At 35.2% G+C, this 19,905-nt stretch overlaps 1 pseudogene; it reads right to left on the bottom strand.

The window, feature by feature from the left end:
- Positions 1-8,476: 8,476 nt before the first annotated feature.
- Positions 8,477-19,905, bottom strand: part of LOC149173312 (uncharacterized) — a 52,482-nt pseudogene continuing 41,053 nt past the window's right edge.

Genomic DNA, 19,905 nt, shown 5'->3' with positions numbered 1-19,905 from the left:
GTATGGCATAGGATATAGTATTTTTTGTTATGTGATGTTGTTTGCGGCATATATAAAAAAAAAGTACATACAACAGTATGAAATGTTATGTAAAACTCGCAGTAGCGAATGAAAAGAGGAATTTTACAGCAGGTTGATTTGAGAATATCGAATGTAATTTTCTGGTGGTGATGTATGTGAAATGAAATACTCAGAAGCGCAGGAGCGTGAATGTGTTTTTTTTTTTGTAGAAGATATCTTGGCTCATTTTTTTGTTGAAGTGATGAAATGTAATACGCACAACAGTGCAAAAGGTAAGAAGTGAAAAGTTTTTTTTTACACAACAGTGAATGTAATTTTCTGTAGTTGAAGATTGTTTTTACAGCAGTGAATGTAAAGAAATTTTACACACAACAGTGTAAAATTTTCTAAAGTGACAGAGTAATTTTTTTTTATGAGAGGCAGTGAAAGTTTTGGAACTGCATCTGAAGCAGCATCTGGTGTAATCTCTCTGTTAAGAAGAAGAATCTTTTGTAATAATCAGGCTGATATATGAATGAAAAGTTTTTTTTTTTGGTGTGTGAAAACTCTGTTATTTGGAAACAAATTTTTAGCTTCCCCGTGCAAAACAGAGCATTGTTCTCTGTTCATTATTTTGTTTTGGAATTTAGCAGAAAATTCCCAACTTTGGTATCAGAGCTTGTCCACGCTCTTTGAAGGTGTCAAAGAAGCTGAATGAAGGTTTCTAGCTGCAAAAACTTCTCCAGCAGAGTGAAGACTCAGTCAAGAAAGATTCAAAGGTATTTCTCAAGTTTTTTTTTTGTGTTGCTGTTGAGAACAGTCAATGATTTTTAAAATACACAGTCAAGTATTTTGAAGAGTGCAAGAATGGCTAGCTCCGACACCAGCACTAGCATGGGTATCTTTAATACTCAGCTCCCACAGTTTAATGGAAAAAACTATGACTATTGGGCAATAACTATGAAAGCTTTGTTTGCTTTCCAAGACTTATGGGAATTTGTTGAAGATGGATTTGAAGAACTAGCAGATGAAAATGAGTTTAATAGATTAACTCAGACAGAGAAGGATCTGTTGAAGAGCTATAAGAAGAAGGACTCAAAAGCCCTCGTATTTTTGTATCAAGCAGTGCATGAGAGTGTGTTTCCAAGGATAGCAACAACCAAGACATCCAAAGAAGCATGGAAAACCCTCAAGACAACCTATCAAGGCATGGTGAAAGTGAAGACAACAAAACTACAGTTGCTGAGGAGAGATTTTGAGAATCTTTGCATGAAGGAGTCAGACAATATTGACTCATTCTTCACACAAGTGATTGGTCTGGTCACACAAATGAGGTCTCATGGAGAAATTCTTGAAGAAAGGAGGATTGTGGAGAAACTGTTGAGGGTCCTACCCTCAAAGTTCAATGTGATTGTCACCACCATAGAAGAGACAAAGGATCTCACAAGCTTCACAGTTGATGAACTACATGCATCACTGATAACACATGAGCAGAGATTGAGTAGGAATGAAAACTCATCTCTAGAGCATGCCTTCAAGACCCAGATGTCCTTTGGAAGAGGAAGAGGTCAAGGCAGAGGAAACAAGAGAGGAAGAGGCAGAAGCCAAAATAGAGGTGGAAGAAACAGTCCAGCAAATGCTCAAGGAAGAGGCAGCAATCCAAATCAGAACCAAGGCCAAGGCAGCAGTCAACAAAGTGGACAACATCATGCTCAAGGACAAAGGTATGAAAAATCCAATGTCCAATGTTATTATTGTAAAAAATATGGGCATTATGCAAATGAATGTAGGAAGAAGCAGCATGATATGAATAATAGATCTAGTGCAAATTTCACTAGAGAAAATATCAGCCAAGATAATTTGTTGTTAGCTTGTAATATGGCTGAAACAAAGAGTGATGATATATGGTTTCTAGACTCCGGTTGCAGTAACCATATGACAGGGAACATAGCCTTGTTTTCTAAGTTAGATCAGAGTGTGAAGTCACAAGTCACACTTGGGACTGATAATAAAGTTTTCTGTTATGGAAAAGGAGAGGTAAATGTCTAAACAAAGAAAGTGAAAAGAAAACCATATCGGATGTTTATTATGTTCTTGGAATGAAATGTATTCATTAAGTATTGGACAGCTTGTTCAAAAGGGTTATAATGTTTTCTTTGTGAATGATGTATGCACCATCATGGATAGAGCACCCAACAAACAATGTATTGCTGAAGTAAAGATGACAAGGAACAGGATGTTCCCTCTCAAGATGAAGGCAGATTTGAAAAATAAAGAAGTAATAGCATCAGTGACTCAAGAGGCTTTCCAAAGCGAACCAAAGGATGAAAATTGGTTGTGGCACTTGAGATTTGGACATCTCAACTTTGGAGGTCTTAATTTGTTGAGTAGAAAAGGAATGGTAAGAGGATTACCATTGATAGAGAAACCAGACAGCCTTTGTGAAGGTTGCATCTTGGGGAAACAACACAGAGAAAGTTTTCCATCAGGGAAAAGCATAAGGGCAAAAGCACCCTTAGAGATTTTCCACTCAGATTTATGTGGACCGATGCAAACACCATCACTTGTAGGAAGCCACTATATACTAACATTCATTGATGATTTTACTAGAAAAACTTGGGTTTATTTCTTGAAGAACAAAAGTGAAGTGTTTGAAAGATTTTGCAATTTCAAGGCACTTGTGGAAAACCAAAGCGGGTTGCATATCAAAGTTCTGAGAACTGATAGAGGAGGTGAGTATATCTCCAAGGAATTTCTACGTTTTTGTAGAGAAAATGGAATTCATAAGCAGTTTACAGTTAGGTACACCCCGCAGCAAAATGGAGTTGCCGAAAGGAAGAATAGGACAATCATGGATATGGCGAGGAGTATGTTAAAGGCAAAGAATTTGCCAAATGATTACTGGGCTGAAGCTTTCATTGTGCAACATATATTTTGAATAGATTCCCTACAAAAGCATTGATGAACAGAGTGCCGGAAGAAGCATGTAGTGGGAGAAAGCAAGGAGTCACCCGCATGAAAGTTTTTGGATGCATGACTTATGCACACAATCCAGATCAGCTAAGGAAGAAGTTGGACAACAAAGGGGAGAAATGTATATTCATTGGATACAGTGAGGAATCCAAAGCTTACAGGTTGTATAACCCATCCACCAAGAAGCTCATTGTGAGTAGAGATGTTCAGTTCATTGAGGAGGAAGCTTGGGATGGAAGCATAGAGAAAACAGTGAATGTTAAAACCTCTTTGTCACATGATGAAAATGATGAGGAGATGGCTGAAATACATCCCCAAATAGCAGCACCAACACAAGGACAGCAAGGGACACCCTTGAGGAGAAATGAAAGTGCTTCTACAAACACACCACAAGGAGGAAATTCAAATGCTTATTCAAGCACTTGTACACCAAATGAAAGAGGTAAGAAGTTCAGAAATTTAAGTGATATTTATGAACAAGAGGCAGCAAATGAAGGTATGAATCCTTTTTTTTCATTATATTGTCATGTTGATGACCCTATTCATTTCGAAGAAGCAATTAAGGATAAGAAATGGATAGAAGCTATAGATGAGGAGATTAATGCCATAGAAAGAAATAAGACATGGGATTTAGTTGAACTACCAAAAGGAAAGGAAGTCATTGGAGTTAAATGGGTTTACAAGACCAAGAGTAATGCTGAAGGCAAAATAGAAAGACACAAGGCAAGTCTGGTTGTCAAAGGATATAAGTAGCAGTATGGGAGAGACTATGAGGAAACTTTTGCACCAGTTGCAAGAATGAAAACCGTGAGAGCATTGTTGTTCATAACAACACAAAACAAGTGGAAAGTTTGCCAAATGGATGTGAAGTCAGCATTCCTGAATGGAGTGTTAAAGGAAAATGTCTACATTGAAGAACCTCTAGGCTATGAAAATAAAGGGCAAGAACACAAAGTGTGCAGATTGAAGAAAGCTCTTTATGGGCTGAAGCAAGCACCAAGAGCATGGTACAGTAGGATAGATTCCTATTTACTGGAAAATGGACTTCAAAAGTGTGAGGGAGAACCCATCCTCTACATCAAAGAAAAGGATGGTAAATTACTAATTGTTGTGTTATATGTTGATGATGTTATTTTTACAAATAATGATGATTATCTTATTGAAAATATCAAAACAGTCATGAAAGAAGAATTTGAAATGACTGACATGAGTTTGCTGAGATACTTTTTAGGAATATAAGTAGAACAAAGTGGAAATGTGATTTTTATCTCACAAGCAAAATATGTTAATGAAGTGTTGGAAAGATTCAATATGGAGAGAAAGACAGCAATCACTCCCACAGTGATGGGATTAAAACTCAACAAAGAGGACAACAACAAGGATTTTGATTCTAGCTTGTACAAGAGCATAGTTGGCAGCCTCATGTATTTGACTGCAACTAGGCCGGATATAATGTTTGTTGTTAGTTTAATTTCCAGATTCATGGAGAGGCCAAAAGAAGCACATTGGTAGGCAGCAAAAAGAATTCTGAGGTATGTTAAAGGTACTAAAAGGTTTGGTATTTTATATATTACTTCAAAATGTTCAGATTTAATTGGATACACTGATGGTAATTGGGTTGGAAGTGTAGATGATCGGAAAAGCACATCCGGTTATGTTTTTCACATGGGTTCAGGAGCCATTTCATGGGCTTCTAAAAAACAGCCTATTGTAGCGTTGTCTACAACAGAGACAGAATATGTGGCAGCTACAGCAGCAGCATGTCAACCAGTTTGGATGAGAAGGATGTTGAGGAGCTTATGCCAAGAGCAAACAAAAGGAACAATGATTTTTTGTGACAATAGCTCAACTATTGCATTATCCAAGAATTCGGTGTTTCACAAGAGAACGAAACACTTTGCACAAAGTTTCACTACATCAGGGAATTTGTAAACAGTGGAGATATTGTCTTAGAACATTGTAGAACTCAGGAGCAGGTCGCTGACATTTTGACCAAGCCTTTGGGGCAGAAAAGTTTTGAATTTTTGAGGAAGTGTTTGGGTATGACTGATAACCCAACAGTTGAAATTAAAGGGGAGTGTTGAATTCTAAATTCAACTGCCGTGCAGCTGAAAACCACCAGACTCCATCGCACCGCTTTTCAGCAAGCGGTGGTATTCTCCAAAGGGGACGCGATAAAACCTTGTGCTGACGCGTGTCCACAACATTTTTTGAAAACCATTTTTTCATCGGAGCGCAAAGGTCGTGTGGTTTGATCAAGCGATAACTGTCCGATTGAAAGGAAGGTTGTCCACCATTGATTGAGACCAAAACTGCGTACAGGCCTGCAGCAAATGAACCTTGCGTGAAGTTTTGGGTTTGACCGTCGTTTGTTTCAGTGAAGTAATTAATGGTATTTACTCATGTTCGTAGATTATAGGTAAATGTTTTTAATTTTATTATTTGTTTAATTCACGAGAGTATGGCATAGGATATAGTAGTTTTTGTTATGTGTTGTTGTTCGCGGCATATATAAAAAAAAATACATACAACAGTATGAAATGTTATGTAAAACTTGCAGCAGCGAATGAAAAGAGAAATTTTACAGCAGGTTGATTTGAGAATATCGAATGTAATTTTCTGGTGGTGATGTATGTGAAATCAAATACTCAGAAGGGCGGAATGTGATGTGTTTTTTTTTTAGAAGATATCTTGGCTCATTTTTTTGTTGAAGTGATGAAATGTAATACTCACAGTAGTGAAAAAGGTAAGAAGTGAAAAGTTTTTTTTTACACAGCAGCGAATGTAATTTTCTGTAGTTGAAGATTGTTTTTACAGCAGTGAATGTAAAGAAATTTTACGCACAGCAGTGTAAAATTTTCTAAAGTGACAGTAATTTTTTTATGAGAGATAGTGAAAGTTTTGGAACTGCATCTGAAGCAGTGTCTGGTGTAATCCCTCTGTTAAGAGGAAGAATCTTTTGTAACAGTCACGCTGATATATGAATGAAAAGTGTCTGGTGTAATCCCTCTGTTAAGAGGAAGAATCTTTTGCAACAGTCACACTGATATATGAATGAAAAGTTTTTTTTTGGTGTGTGAAAACTCTGTTCTCTCGAAACAAATTTTTAGCTTCCTTGTGCAAAACAGAGCATTGTTCTCTATTCATTATTTTTTTTTGGAATTTAGCAGAAAATTCCCAACAAATTTTTATCGTATTGTATCGTATTCGAATCTGAATCCGAATTCGATTTGGTAACTATCGGTAAAACCTTGAGCTAAGGGATTAGATTATTTATTTGATCAAGAATGATTTCTATAATTACAATACTTCGGGTATTTATCACTGTTGTTTAGGTATGAAAAAAACTAAAACAATTTTTACACATGTTTATATAATTAGTTACCAACGTCCAACATTTGATTCATTTGTTATTCAGCGGAGATCGGTGTTTCTGTTTAAAGTGATAGGTTGTATGGTTATTATCCATGAGAATGGTGAATGGGAAAGAATCGGCATCTTATGTGTGATGCGTGTTTTCCTTCCAAAAAGATCCATGCCCCCATGCCATTGCCAGAAAATTGCAGAGTTGAATTTTTCACTAAACGACAATAAATCTCAGGACAGCAAACCTGTCAGTTTTCTACCATCTAAAACCAATAGTGAAGGCTATATATCAATCCAATTCACTACCAATAGTGTATGTAATGTATATGCAAACATAAATAAGAGAGATGTTCTAGTTGCAAAAAATAAATGATATGCTCCCACTGTCAACAGGTTTTGGAGATAAAATTACAAAATTACCATGTCTACTCCTTTTTAGGAAGTTGGTAAGTTTCCTCAAAGTATGGAAGCTACAGGAAATACAGTGACCTGAAAACTATAAGAAATGAAAATCCTAATGTTTTTATACTTAAACAGTACCGAAATGTTACATGCTTTGAAATAATAAAGCTTTTGAAACAAAGCCAAATCACATCCATTTCAATACAAATTAAGATAAAAGCCACACAAAATTCAGAGTTCAGTGCATCATTTCAGCGATCATGAAATTTCGGAACAAGTCTATATATTTGGAGTGCTTAGACTACTGATATAAAGTGAAGTCATGGTTTAACTGTTGATGAAACTGGTATCTTTTGGGTAGCGAAAATCTTGGATGAACCAATTAATAAATAAAGAAATGCAATGAACTTTCAATTTAATTTAGAACCCACAAAAGAAACAGGAAGCCTAGTAATTTTTTTAAACTGAGCTAATTCATTCGTGGAGAAACTTCTTCCAGCTTAAGATGGTGAACGTTCTTCTTAAATAATGTACTGTAACTTAGAACAACAGAAGGAAGGGCATCCTTTGGAACGGTCTGATAGTTGAATTTATAATTATAAAACAATTTGAATGGCAAAAAAATTGGCCTTTCGTGTCAGATATAAATCTACTATACATTCATAAAAATACACGCTATTGACGTGTAATCAAAGTTAGAATAATCATGAATATGTTTTTGGAATTAGTGGTGCTTTTGAAATTAGTAGTACTATAGCGGAAAGAGAGTGATCAAATAGGTCTTGAAAAAATTACAGAATACTAGAGTACAACAATAGAATTAGTGGTGCTTTTGAAATTAGTAGTGCTGTAGTGCTAAGAGAGTAATCAAATAGGTCTTAAAAATTACAGAGGACTAAAGTACATCAATAGGCACTTGGTAGAAGGAAACAGAAACTGCCTTCTTAATTTAGCTAAGATATTATTTAATATTTTAAGCTAAAGAACAAAATAAATTGTCTTGGTAATTTAACTAAGATATTATGTAATAGCTTTATACTAAAGAACAAAATATGACATGACCAGAGTCTACTGGTGAATGTAAAGACATGGAAGAACAAATGTGTTGACATGGAAGAAGTTGTGTATTTCTTTTAAGTTGTAAATTGTCTGGCTCAAATGAGACAAGGATATTGACTCTCTTATCAAGTCGGTATGATAAGAAAATTCAAAAATTTTAAATTAGAGAAATCAACAATTTTAAGTAGGATACAAAGGCAATATACACATAGTTGTATCACCCACATAGGAAACATACACATTAGTATGGTTCTTAGTCAAATATTTGGCATGATAAAATACTTTTGATACTTTAATAGTTTTTCCTTGAAAAGAAGAAGATTGGTCATTAGATTCCAAGACAAGACCTCCTTCACTCAGGATGTCAATTCCCAATGTTTCATGCCTTAGCCAAAGGCAAGCAGAGACAAGTTAAGAAGGGATGGATAATGTAACTATATATTCACACCCACATGTGCCCAAAGGCAAGCAGAGACAAGTTAACAAGGGATGGATAATGTAACTATAAATTTACACCCACATGTGCCCAACAATAGACATGATTAGAAAAGGAGGGGAATAAAACTAGTTTTGCAACAATAAATAAAAAAAAAAAAAAAAACTCACACTACATGCAGCGAATGACAATGGACTCAAATTATTATATAGTCTAGAGTCACTGCTCTCTTACAACACTCTAGAATGTAGAAGAGATTTGGCCTCCGCTAGCATTGTTGTTGTGAGTTGTACTTGCATCACCCAACAAACATGTGAAATCTGATTGCAGTTTTGGAATGCCACCAATGCTTTGAAAAGTGTCTCTAATGGATTCAAGTGTTCCCACAATGTCCATCATAGTAGGTCGTCCTTCAGGGGAATCTCTTGTGCAAAGCAAACCCATGCTTAAGGATTGATTGAGGCAGCTAAGATCTTTATCTGCTTGAGTGCTTGTACTAGCCCCTCTCAATAAACTCTTGTCCACCACTTCCCCTAGTTGATTTGGAAAAGTGGTTACCCACCCATTTCTGTAAGTTCATTCCTTGCACAAACATGTTGTCAATAGGCTTCTTTCTAGTGAACATATCCAATAACAATATTCCAAAGCTATAAACATCACCTTTTGTTGTGATATGCCCACCCAATCCATATTCTGCATTCAAACATTCTCGTCATAAGGTTTATAGTTCAATATATTTAATAAAAAATATGAAACTCATAATATTGTCTAAAATGCCATCTAGTTCAAATAATACCTGGAGAATGTAGCCCACTAATCCCTTAAGTGCAAGTGTAGAAGTGAAAGTTGAATCCTCATTATTCGCAAAATATATGGTTGCAATCCCAAAGTCTATTACATATGCTGTCAAATCTTCACCAAGAAGCACATTGTTTGGATTCAAATCACAATGGATCACTTGCATGAAACAATGTGATGGAGATACACCATGCCTTGGGCAATGTCTATTGCTATATTCAACCTTTGAATCAATGTCAAACCACTTTCTACTTCACCATTAGGATATAACCACTTTTCTAAGCTTCCATTTGACATAAATGGAAATATCAAAGCTTTCATTTGGAGGTCTGAATATGAGGTTATGACTCTAATCAAATTCCGATGCCTGACTCTACTCAAAACTTTGCACTCCTTTTTGAAACTTTTGTGAGCCCCTTCCCTTTCCAAATTGAGAAGCTTGATGGCAACGAGTGTCCCATCATTCAAAACCCCTTTGTACACTTTCCCAAAAGTACCCACTCCTAACAAGTTGGCATTGCTAAATCCATCTGTTGCAGTGATGAGCTCTCCATAGGAAATTCTTGGGTGCCCCACATTTAAGGATGGCCCAACCTCTATAGGAATATTCCTCTTGTGATATGGTCTACACAAGATTTCTATAACTAAACACAATACAATAGTGACTACAATTGCAACAATAGATATGCCAACTTTTCTCATATGAGAAAAACTTTTGTGCTTATGAGTAGAGCACAAGGACAAATTTACCCAAGGTCCACAAAGACTGGGGTTTCCCATAAATGCTATGGCATTAAGATTTTTGAAAACTCCACCTTTCGGGACCTCTCCTGACAAGTTGTTAAAAGAGAAATTCAATTGGCTGAGCATTTTGAGATTTACCAATGATGCGGGTATTCCACCTGACAAATTGTTGGAGGATAAATCTATGCCTTGAAGACTTAGAAGTTCATCGAGTGAGATTGGGATTAGACCTTCAAGTGCATTGCAAGAAAGATTTAGGTATTGTAATTCTTTGCAACTTCCAAGCCCACTTGGAATATAACCAGTTAGCCAATTTGTAGAAATATCTATAGCTTGAAGCATAGTCATCTTGCTTAGTTCCAAAGGCAAGTGACCCTCTAATAAATTGTTTGAAAGGTTGAAATAGAAAGCTAAATTAGCAAGACTTCAAATTGTTGGAGGTATCTCCCCACTAAGCCTATTGTATGAAAGGTCTAGCTTTAACAAGTTCACACATTTTCCTAAATTTTCTGGTATTTTACCTGTTAACCTATTCCTACCAAGATATAAATACCTTAGTTGCTGAAGGTTAGCTATAGAATCAGGAATTCTTCCTAACAGATTATTGCTTTGGAGGTCCAAAAGCCCTAAATTTTTAAGTTGCCCAATTTCCATTGGAATATTTCCTTGTAAATTGTATTCTCCCATAAATAACGTTTCCAAGTTTTGAAGATTTCTTAGTGTAACTAGGATTGCCCCGGTGAAAGAATTAGTAGCTAAAGAGAACTGTGTTAAATTAGTTAAGTTAACAATTCCCTTAATTAACCATTAACTCAACATTATATATAAGGGTGGAAAGCTACCAACCCCAACTAACCCTATGGTTGGTTACAAACTGCCACATAAAAATGGAGCGACGGGTTTCGACCCTGGAACCACCCATTACCAATTGCCCAACACAAATCTGTCAACCAAAAAGCCGAAGGTGCGAGCTTTAAAACCTTTGCCACCCAAATACTATATAACCATGACATTTGCACGATTTCAAGAGGTAAAGATGAGCAGAACAATGGGCATGAGGTGGAACTCGTAGAACAGAACAACATGTAGAGGAACCAAGCATAATGGAACCACGATGGCAGAACCCTGCGACACATGTTCCACAGGTGAAACCCTAACATAGGAAATATTCTTTGATGCTCATAGGAATTTGAAAGATTCCCAAGAGGTCCAAAAGTGTGAGTGTAAAAAAGGAGTTGTGTTTATACTCAAATTTCACAAATTTTCACCAAGAATATGATGGTGCGGTCTATTTTATGATCTGAACAACCCATTTTCAGGCCATCCCCAAATATGGAGGTATAAAATGTATTTTTCCATATAATCATTTGATTTTAGCTTAGATTAATGAAGAGACCTCCTCACTATTGAAGCAAGGCCCAGAGACGTAGTCCACACTGGACAAAATTTGTTATCAGGCTCTTTGTGTTCTTTATCTTGATGGTTGCCTTTATTTTTCCTCTTCTTTAAAGTGTATGCATATGTGGTTTTTAATGCTCTTTTACAGGAAATATAGAATACATCAAAGAAGTAAAGGTATCAGATAAATGACACCTGTACTGCTCCATCCCTTAAATATTCTGAACGAAAAGTGGGAAGAAATATTGATGGACTTTATCGAAGGGTTACCCATGTCGGATGGATGAGACAAAATCCTCATAGTAGTCAATAGAATCACCACGTATGCACACTTCATAGGAATGAATAGATTAGAATTAGCAAAACAAATCATTAAGATATTTTACAAGAATGCATATAAACTACATGGGTTTCCCAAGGTCATTATTAGTGATAGAGATGCCAAATTTAAGGGGAACTTATGGAAGAAATTTGTCAAACATATCAAAACATACCTCAACATGAGTTCAATATATCCTCGTCAAACAAATGATCAAATAGAATTTGCCAATAAATGTTTAGAAACTTACTTTCGTTGTTATGCAACAAACAAACAAAATAAGCGGGCTCAATGGTTACACCCCATCATGATATAATTCCACTTATCACACTTCAGCGAAAATAACCCCATTTCGAGATCTGTATGATTATGAGCTTCCTAAATGGAAGGAATTTTCCATTATCGAAACAAAATTTCCAGCAGTTAAAGATCAGTTAGAAGAAACCTAAAAAGTCTTCCAAGCAAGAAAGGGAAATCTAAATATTGCAAGAAATTGTATGAAGTAGTAGGTTGTCTGAAATAGAACATATAGAGAATTTGAGTTTGGAGAATGGGTACTTGTTAAAGTTCACCCCTATTAGAAATTGTCCTTAAAACAAAAGGGAAAAGACAAGTTGGCACCAAATTTCTATGGATAGTACCAGATTAACAAAAAGATCAGCCAAGTAGCAACAACTTAAGCCTTCCTGATAAAAGTCATGTTTACAATGTCTTCCATATATCTTACTTTAAAAAGGCACTTGGAAAACACCAAGCAACAAACAACACTTTTGAAATTAGATGATGAAGGGAAGATCATTTTAGAACCAAAATGAATCATCACCACCAGGGAAAAGAATCCCTGATCAAGTGGAAGAAACTACCAGAAGAAGAAGCCTCTTGGAAGACCAAATCTTTCTGTCAACAACTCCTTTCATTACCTACGCTTTGAGGACAAAGCATTTTTTTCAAGAGGAAGATAATGTTAAGTATAAAATTAATATGTAGTAATGTGGAATGGGCACAATCAAAAGATCATGCCCCCTCATTTAAAGTCACCAAGATTGTTTTTAAGCCATGGCCCTCCCACCATTCTAATCATCATTAATTATATATATATAACTCTCAACTATAGTATTAAAATTGAATTCGCTCCACTTACATTCTACATGCAAGTCTCTAGGCTACAATAGTGAGGCTTGAGTGGGTTTGAGCAAGGCTCTAGGCTACAATCCTACGCCACACATCCCCATTAAACCAAAGTTGTGTCATGGAAAGGGAATCGAAATATGAGTGAGAAGGTGTAGTGAGACTAGGGTTGAGCGAGGGTGACACCAAAGTCTAAATGGTGGATGCGCAGAGGGTTTAGTTTACACTATATAGTGTTAAGGGTACACACAATTACCTGAGGTTAGAGGTTACAAAGGTCAAACTCACAGGTAACGTTACAAAGGGAGGGAAGCACAGTAGTTATGATGGAGAAATTTTTAATGTTGTAGCTCGAGAAAGTACTTTTGCACAGGCCTGAGTGTGTAGACATGCAAAATTCACCCATCACTATAAGACACTCAAATGTTAGATAATTAGAAAAAGCACATAATTATTGTGTTGGATAATTAAGACAAAGAGACTTAGGAAAAGTAAAGTAGATTACTTTAGTGTTTATGTTTTAATCTCAACCATTGATGTCAAGTGAGGTGAAATATAATCTAGATTGTTAATCACTTTAGAGATTAGGGTTAGAGATTTAGCTCAATGTAAAGTTACAAAAACAAGGCTAAGGAGAAGAGAAATATTCACCATAAAACATCACAAAACATTAAGAGAGGCATCTCAGTGGGGAGTGGATAAAGACTTCCATTCTAGTGTTTGGGTCTGACGGAGGCATAAGTGTAGCATTGGAGATCCAAATCGTCCAAGGAGATCAAGGACAAATATAGGGTTTGATCTGTGAGATCATATCCAACACATTTTGTATATGTAATTTTCTTAGTTGGCCCATTATCTCATGATGAGAATCGAAGTTCATATTTAATGAGGAACTATGTATTGGTAAAAAATTGTGTCACTTGTGATTGAGATTGGTTGTGTAATTTTTGTTTCCACTCCTTGTGTTAAAAACCTATTCATTGATTGATTCAGTAGATCTGCAATCTGTTAGGTTAATAAATTTTTTAGTGCTAGGTTCAAGGATAAATTTAACAGAAATGGAATGGAGGGTATTCAAACTAGAATTATAACCAATTTGCATGCCCGATAAGTCCACCATCTTTTATTTTTTTGGGGAAAAGTAAAAACCATAATTCAAACCTCAAGTCAAATTTTATTTTTTTTATCATTAAATTCATCTTCCGGTTCAAGTTCAACAACATGTTCTAGTTCAAATTAGTTTAACGTAGGTTCAACTTTGAGGTTTGTCGAAGCTCAACAAACTTAAAAAAAAAGGTTTGCAAATTCCAAAGTTGAAGGTTCAAGTTTGGCGAACCCTATGACTTAGACTCTATTTAAGTTACTCAAAATATCAGTTTGGGTTTGCCATCTCAATTTTCCATTACATTTACAATATTTATAAGTTTTTGATAATTGGGAATACTTTGGACACCTACATAGAATCAAATCTTGACATAGCTATAGCAGGATTGTGCACATGCTCTCACATATGTGTTGAGATAGACCTCACCTTAGTAAGGGTCTTCCAAGCAAAATGATTCTCAAAATTAAATGGACTCAAGTATTGGATTATGAAAACATAACATTTTAGTGTTAGATATCTCAATTGATATGACATTTACATGATCCTTGCCCTCATACACAAGATCATCCTTCTAGGTAAAAAGGCACTAAATCAAAACCAAAAAATCTAGATTTTCAAGAGCAAACAATGTTTGGTAATGATGATGATTAGAATGAGGAAAATAAATAGCCACAAGTATTGATTAGGGAACCTATCCTCCCTCTAGGGGTAGAACATAAAACATGGATGCTAGGCTTAGCTCCTCATAGGAGGTAACTGTACTTGAAGCCCCTTAAGGTGGACCAAAGAGAACTCACAAAATTGATATACTTCTCTTAAATAAAGAATTAGTTCCCTTTAGTCATCTTTACCAATCATATCTTGACTTATAGTTAGTTATGGTGGTCTCTTCTTCAAGAGGTGGCAAGAGGTTAAAAGGAGGACAAAAAGAGTTGGATTGAGAATTAATTTTTAATGGGCCAAAAATTATGTGTACATTAATTTGTAAGTTTTCTCTTGCAAGAAGAGTCTCCACCTACACCTACCTTAACTTTATATCATATTTTGAGCACGTAAAGAATGCGCTTTCCATTTTACAGTGGAATAGAAAGTGCATTTTTTGTTAAAAAAAATATTAAGATATAGTCAGTTTAAATATTCAACAAATTATTATAATTGTGCTACTCAATTTTCTTCAACACATTATTATAATTGTGCTACTCAATTTTACCTAGTAACTCTATAAGAAAGTAAGGTGTCAAACCCAATTCTTTATAGATCTATGAAAGTTAGATGTTTAATGTAATTCTTAATGAATTTTTGAATAAAGTAGTTGTGTCATATACTAATTGATCTTGTAGCATATAAAGTATAGAAATAATCATCTTTGTCTACATGTTCTTTCTCTTTATTTGAACTTATAACTACATAAATAGCTACAGAAACAAAAATCGTTGACTTGTTCTTTAATCTTGCAAAACAAATACAATACTTTTAATATATTTATATAGCCTAAATGACACAAATAAAACCAAATTATAGTGCATTTAAGTGGTAGACATTATAAGATTTATTTATATGAAGTTTTTCTCATGTAATGATAGGGGATTTTATAATTGAAGAAACATTTCCCAGAAATTCTTCATAGCTCATGTAACTTTATTTTTTTACACTCGCACCCAACAATGGAAATGTTGCAAGGAAGAAGGGAATGAATTTTTTAATAAGGTAGTTGTGTCATATATTAATTGATCTTGTAGCATATAAAGTTGGGAAACAATCATCTTTGTCTACATGTTTTTTTTTCTTTATTTGAACTTATAACTACATGAATAACAATAGAAACAAAAATCATTGACTTGTTCTTTAATCTTGTAAAACAAATGCAAATCTTTTAATTTTATTTATATAGCCTAAATGACAAAAATAAAACCGAATTATAGTGCATTTAATTGGTAAACATTATAAGATTTATATTTCTGGAGTTTTCTGATAGGGGATATAATTGAAGAAACATTTCCAAGACATTTTTGCGTAGCACATGTAACTTTATTTTTTTACACTTGCACCTAACAATGGAGATGTGCAGGGAAGAAGGGAATAAGCCTCAAATAAATAGGTCATTTAGAGAAAGAGAAGGAAATAAGGCTGAAATTACATGAAACTAATGACAATGAACTCAAATTATTTGAAGGCTCAGTTATACAACCACTTCCCCTTACAACAGACTACAATGTAGAAGAACTTTAACCTTACCACTGTACCCCTTACAATAGACTACAATGTAAAAGAACTTTGACCTTACGACTGTTGTTACACGCAGTACTTGTCCTACCTAGCTGCAACATCTATGCCAATAACAACATGGCAATTCATATAACATTTTATGAGTTTTGACATTTTATAGGTAACTAATCTGAGCGTTATCACTAATAAAAGGTCCATAGGGGAAAAGATGAAAATGTAAAAAGATGCCGACCTTGCCAGTAATTGCAATCTTCAATAATGTTAGGCCTTTATTCACCTGTATTGCAATAAAACTTTATTTAATACAATTACTATTATAGAAGGAAAATACCATACATTTCATGCTTAACATCAATGAAGAAGAACCTAAATGTTTGGAGCAAATCCGCCTCCATCTCCTTCATCGATATGCCCTTTTTTGTATGTTAAACTTGAGGCATATTCAAGTTTATCTTCTAGCCTTGTTTAAGCACACTTCATAAGAATGGCTAAATGATTCTGAATCTCGTCTGATTCAACGTGCTGCACAAATAAATCCCCATATAGCTTATAACATCCTCGCACTCAAAAATACTACTCCATGCATAGTAGTAACATCCTCAAAAATTCAAGGCTTAATGTTATGAAACCAGCTCACAAAAAGATAGAAAAGATATTTGAACGCCTTAGAATTCAGCCTCTTCGAGGGGGAAACCTCCTTTACATTACACAAATGAACAATTCTTGGATGATACAAATGAAAATACCTCCTTTCCATATATAGAAGTCTAAGGGGTAATAATATAATCAGAGCCGACATAACAATAATAATGTAAAGGCACAATAATAACAATAGTGGGCTTCTATGGGGCACAATAGTAGCAATAAGGGGTTACACTAGTAGTATAGGGGCCTAACATGCGCTCTCCTTCAAAAAGTGTTTGTCCTCAACGCTTGAGTAGTTCTTGATGCTTCTGTATAAAATTCTTGTCCTCCCATGTGGAATCTTCAGCAGGTAAGTTCTTCCACTTGATGAGATACTCTAAAATTGATCGATTTTGTAGCCGTCAGGTTCTTGTTTCTGTGACTACTCTAGGTTCCAATATGATTTTTCCTTCCTCTTCAAGTTCTGACAATATTGTTTGAATTGGGATCTTCTGCAACTTTTGAATGAGTGGCCACACTTCTTCATCCTTCTTCTATTCATCCCTTACTTCGTTTATCCAATTTGGTTGGATAATAGAAATAGCACAAAACAATGCTTCCACATCCTCATCCTTTCTTGAGAGTGCATCTGCAACAAAATTTTGCTTCCCTTTTCTATAGATGATGTCAAAGTCATAACCAAACATATTTGTGACCCATTTTTTATGTTCTTCTAAAGATAGTATTTGTTCTAAAAAGTATTTAAGACTATCATGATCCATTTTTACCTTGAAATATCTTCCCATTGGGTAAGGTCGCCATTTCTTAAGTGCATGTAGTATTGCCGACATTTCTTCTCATAAATAGCTTGCTTGAGATATAGCCGTAAAATACCCAATTGCCTACATCAAAACATTTTTCATTGCGATGTTGATCTCCCTGTTGTTTCATTCGATTTTGCACCAAAGTGGCGTTATCCTTTAAAAGTTGGAGAACTTGTTGTTGATGCTCGATGTAATATTTCACTGCTTGAACCTTTTTCTTCTTGATATGTCCTTCTATCTTTAGAGTTTTAGGAATGGTAATTTCTTCCAATGCTTTATAAGATATGGTCGGATTCATTTCTTGATGCTCGATGTGATCTTTCACTTCTTGAACATTTTTCTTCTTGATATGTCCTATCTTGATAGTTTGAAGAGTCGTAATTCCAGCCAATGCATTACAAGATATGGTTGGATTCATTGTTTTTTCTCGATGTGATCTTTCACTTCTTGAACCTTTTTCTTCTTGATATGTCCTTCTATCTTGAGAGTTTGAAGAGTGGTAATTCTTTCCAATGCTTTACAAGATATGGTCGGATTCATTTCTTCTTTCTCTGGGGTTTGCTCCTGGTGTATATCCTCTTCTTTTGATGTTTCTTGATCATTTTCTTCCTTCTCTTCATAATCTATGTAAAATAATTTCTTCTTGGCACACTTATGACCTTTAGTGCATTTTCTATCACAATTGTAACAAAGCCCTTTTTCTCTTTTTTCTTCCAATTGTTGTGGTATCACCCTTGTAAGTTGTGGAAACTTAGGAGAAACACCACTTCCATGTTTATAGTTGTGAGGTTTAGGATTCATTGTTTCCATAATTTTTCTTTCCACTTTTTTGGCCAACCTGAATGCCTTCTCCAATGAATCAGGATCCCAAAGACGAACCTCATGTTGAATGTTATCCTTTAAAGTCCCTATGGAGACATTAATCCTTTGCTTTTCTGGAATATCATTTTTCCTTATATTCAATTTTTGAAAGTCCTTAATGTGCTCTTCCATTAAACACTTTTGTTTGAGATTTATCAATTGGCTAAAGAAGGTGTTTCTCTTTGTATCCTCATAATGTGCTATCATTTCCTCCGTGAAAATTGACCACGTGACAAGTGGTTTACGAGAACAAAGCCTTTTATACCATAAAATTGATTTGGTTCTAAATAATTAGATGCAATACATACCTTTTGTAACAGTGGTACACCATGTAGATCAAAATATTTCTCCATCTGTAGTATCCAATTTACTGGATCCTTACCATCAAACTTCCTCATCTTGCTTTTTCTTGATTTTAGGAGCTCGATCTTGAAACGACTGTAACTCTGTAATTTCATATCTTCCAGTTCTGAATCACGACTTGCAGTATCCCTCTGTGTCCTCTTTCCAATGCCACTAGTCTGATCGAATTTAGATTCTCCAAGACAGAGTTATGCACAATCTCCCAAGATGACCTGATTATAGACCTTTCCAGAAGAGCGATCTTGTATGAAGTGCCACATGTCACTGTTTTGCCATTAGTATCTGAAAAGTATACACAGGAAACTACAGTCCGTCCTCTTTCTGTAACTTCTTACGAAATTTAAATCTGATGTTCAAAACAAAAGTTATGACAATTTTCCCCAGGTCACCTGTTTGGAATGAAATTCGGGAGTCTGCAAACAAGCCAACTTCCTTAGATCATATCTCCGTAAATATAACGCAAAAAGTTCTGAAATTCGGACCCAAGGTTCATAACGCATTCGGCCCAAATGGGTTTTTTTTTAGCCTCTTAAACATCGCAGAAAAAAAAGTTATAATGCAAATGCCATGATGACCTATTTGGAGCAGCGAAACCCTAGAATTCAAAGCTTTGATACCAAATGTTATGAAACCAGCTCACAAAAACATAGAAAAGATATTTGAACGCCTTAGAATTCAGCCTCTTCGAGGGGGCAACTTCCTTTACATTACACAAATGAACAATTATTGGATGATACAAATGACAAGACCTCCTTTCCATATATAGGAGTCTAAGGGGTAATAATATAATCAGAGCCGACATAACAATAATAATGTAAGGGCACAATAATAACAATAGTGGGCTTCTATGGGGGACGATAGTAACAATAAGGGGTTACACTAGTAGTATAGGGGCCTAACACTTAATTTTGTATTGAAAACAATGAAAACCAGAAAACAAAATTCTTCACCTGACTACAAACTATACAATGGTCAATCTTCAGCTGTAAGAAATTGTACTTCATAACATCCACACTAAACCTCTCTACAATAGAAAAATCAGAAAATGATATCATCCTTAAAATGGTTGTGATTTTCATTGTTTGATATACTTGTGATACCTACAACATGCAAATGGTACAAAAGCATGACTTGAACAAAGTAAAAACTTCTCCTATCAATGCTATAAGCGTTCAAACTCTAAATTGTCCACACGAAAGAAGCAACAAATGATAGAATAATGTTTCTAATTTGAATACGAAACTTCCCTTACGTCCGCTAATGACCTAAAATGCAGTCA

This window comes from Pinus tabuliformis, chromosome 4_2, assembly GCF_031772625.1.
Source record: "Pinus tabuliformis cultivar Carrire ecotype Pingquan chromosome 4_2, CPIR1, whole genome shotgun sequence".
NCBI classification, from domain to species: domain Eukaryota; kingdom Viridiplantae; phylum Streptophyta; class Pinopsida; order Pinales; family Pinaceae; genus Pinus; species Pinus tabuliformis.
Note: the sequence above shows the minus strand (reverse complement) of the source record. Positions and strands in the feature narration are given on the sequence as shown.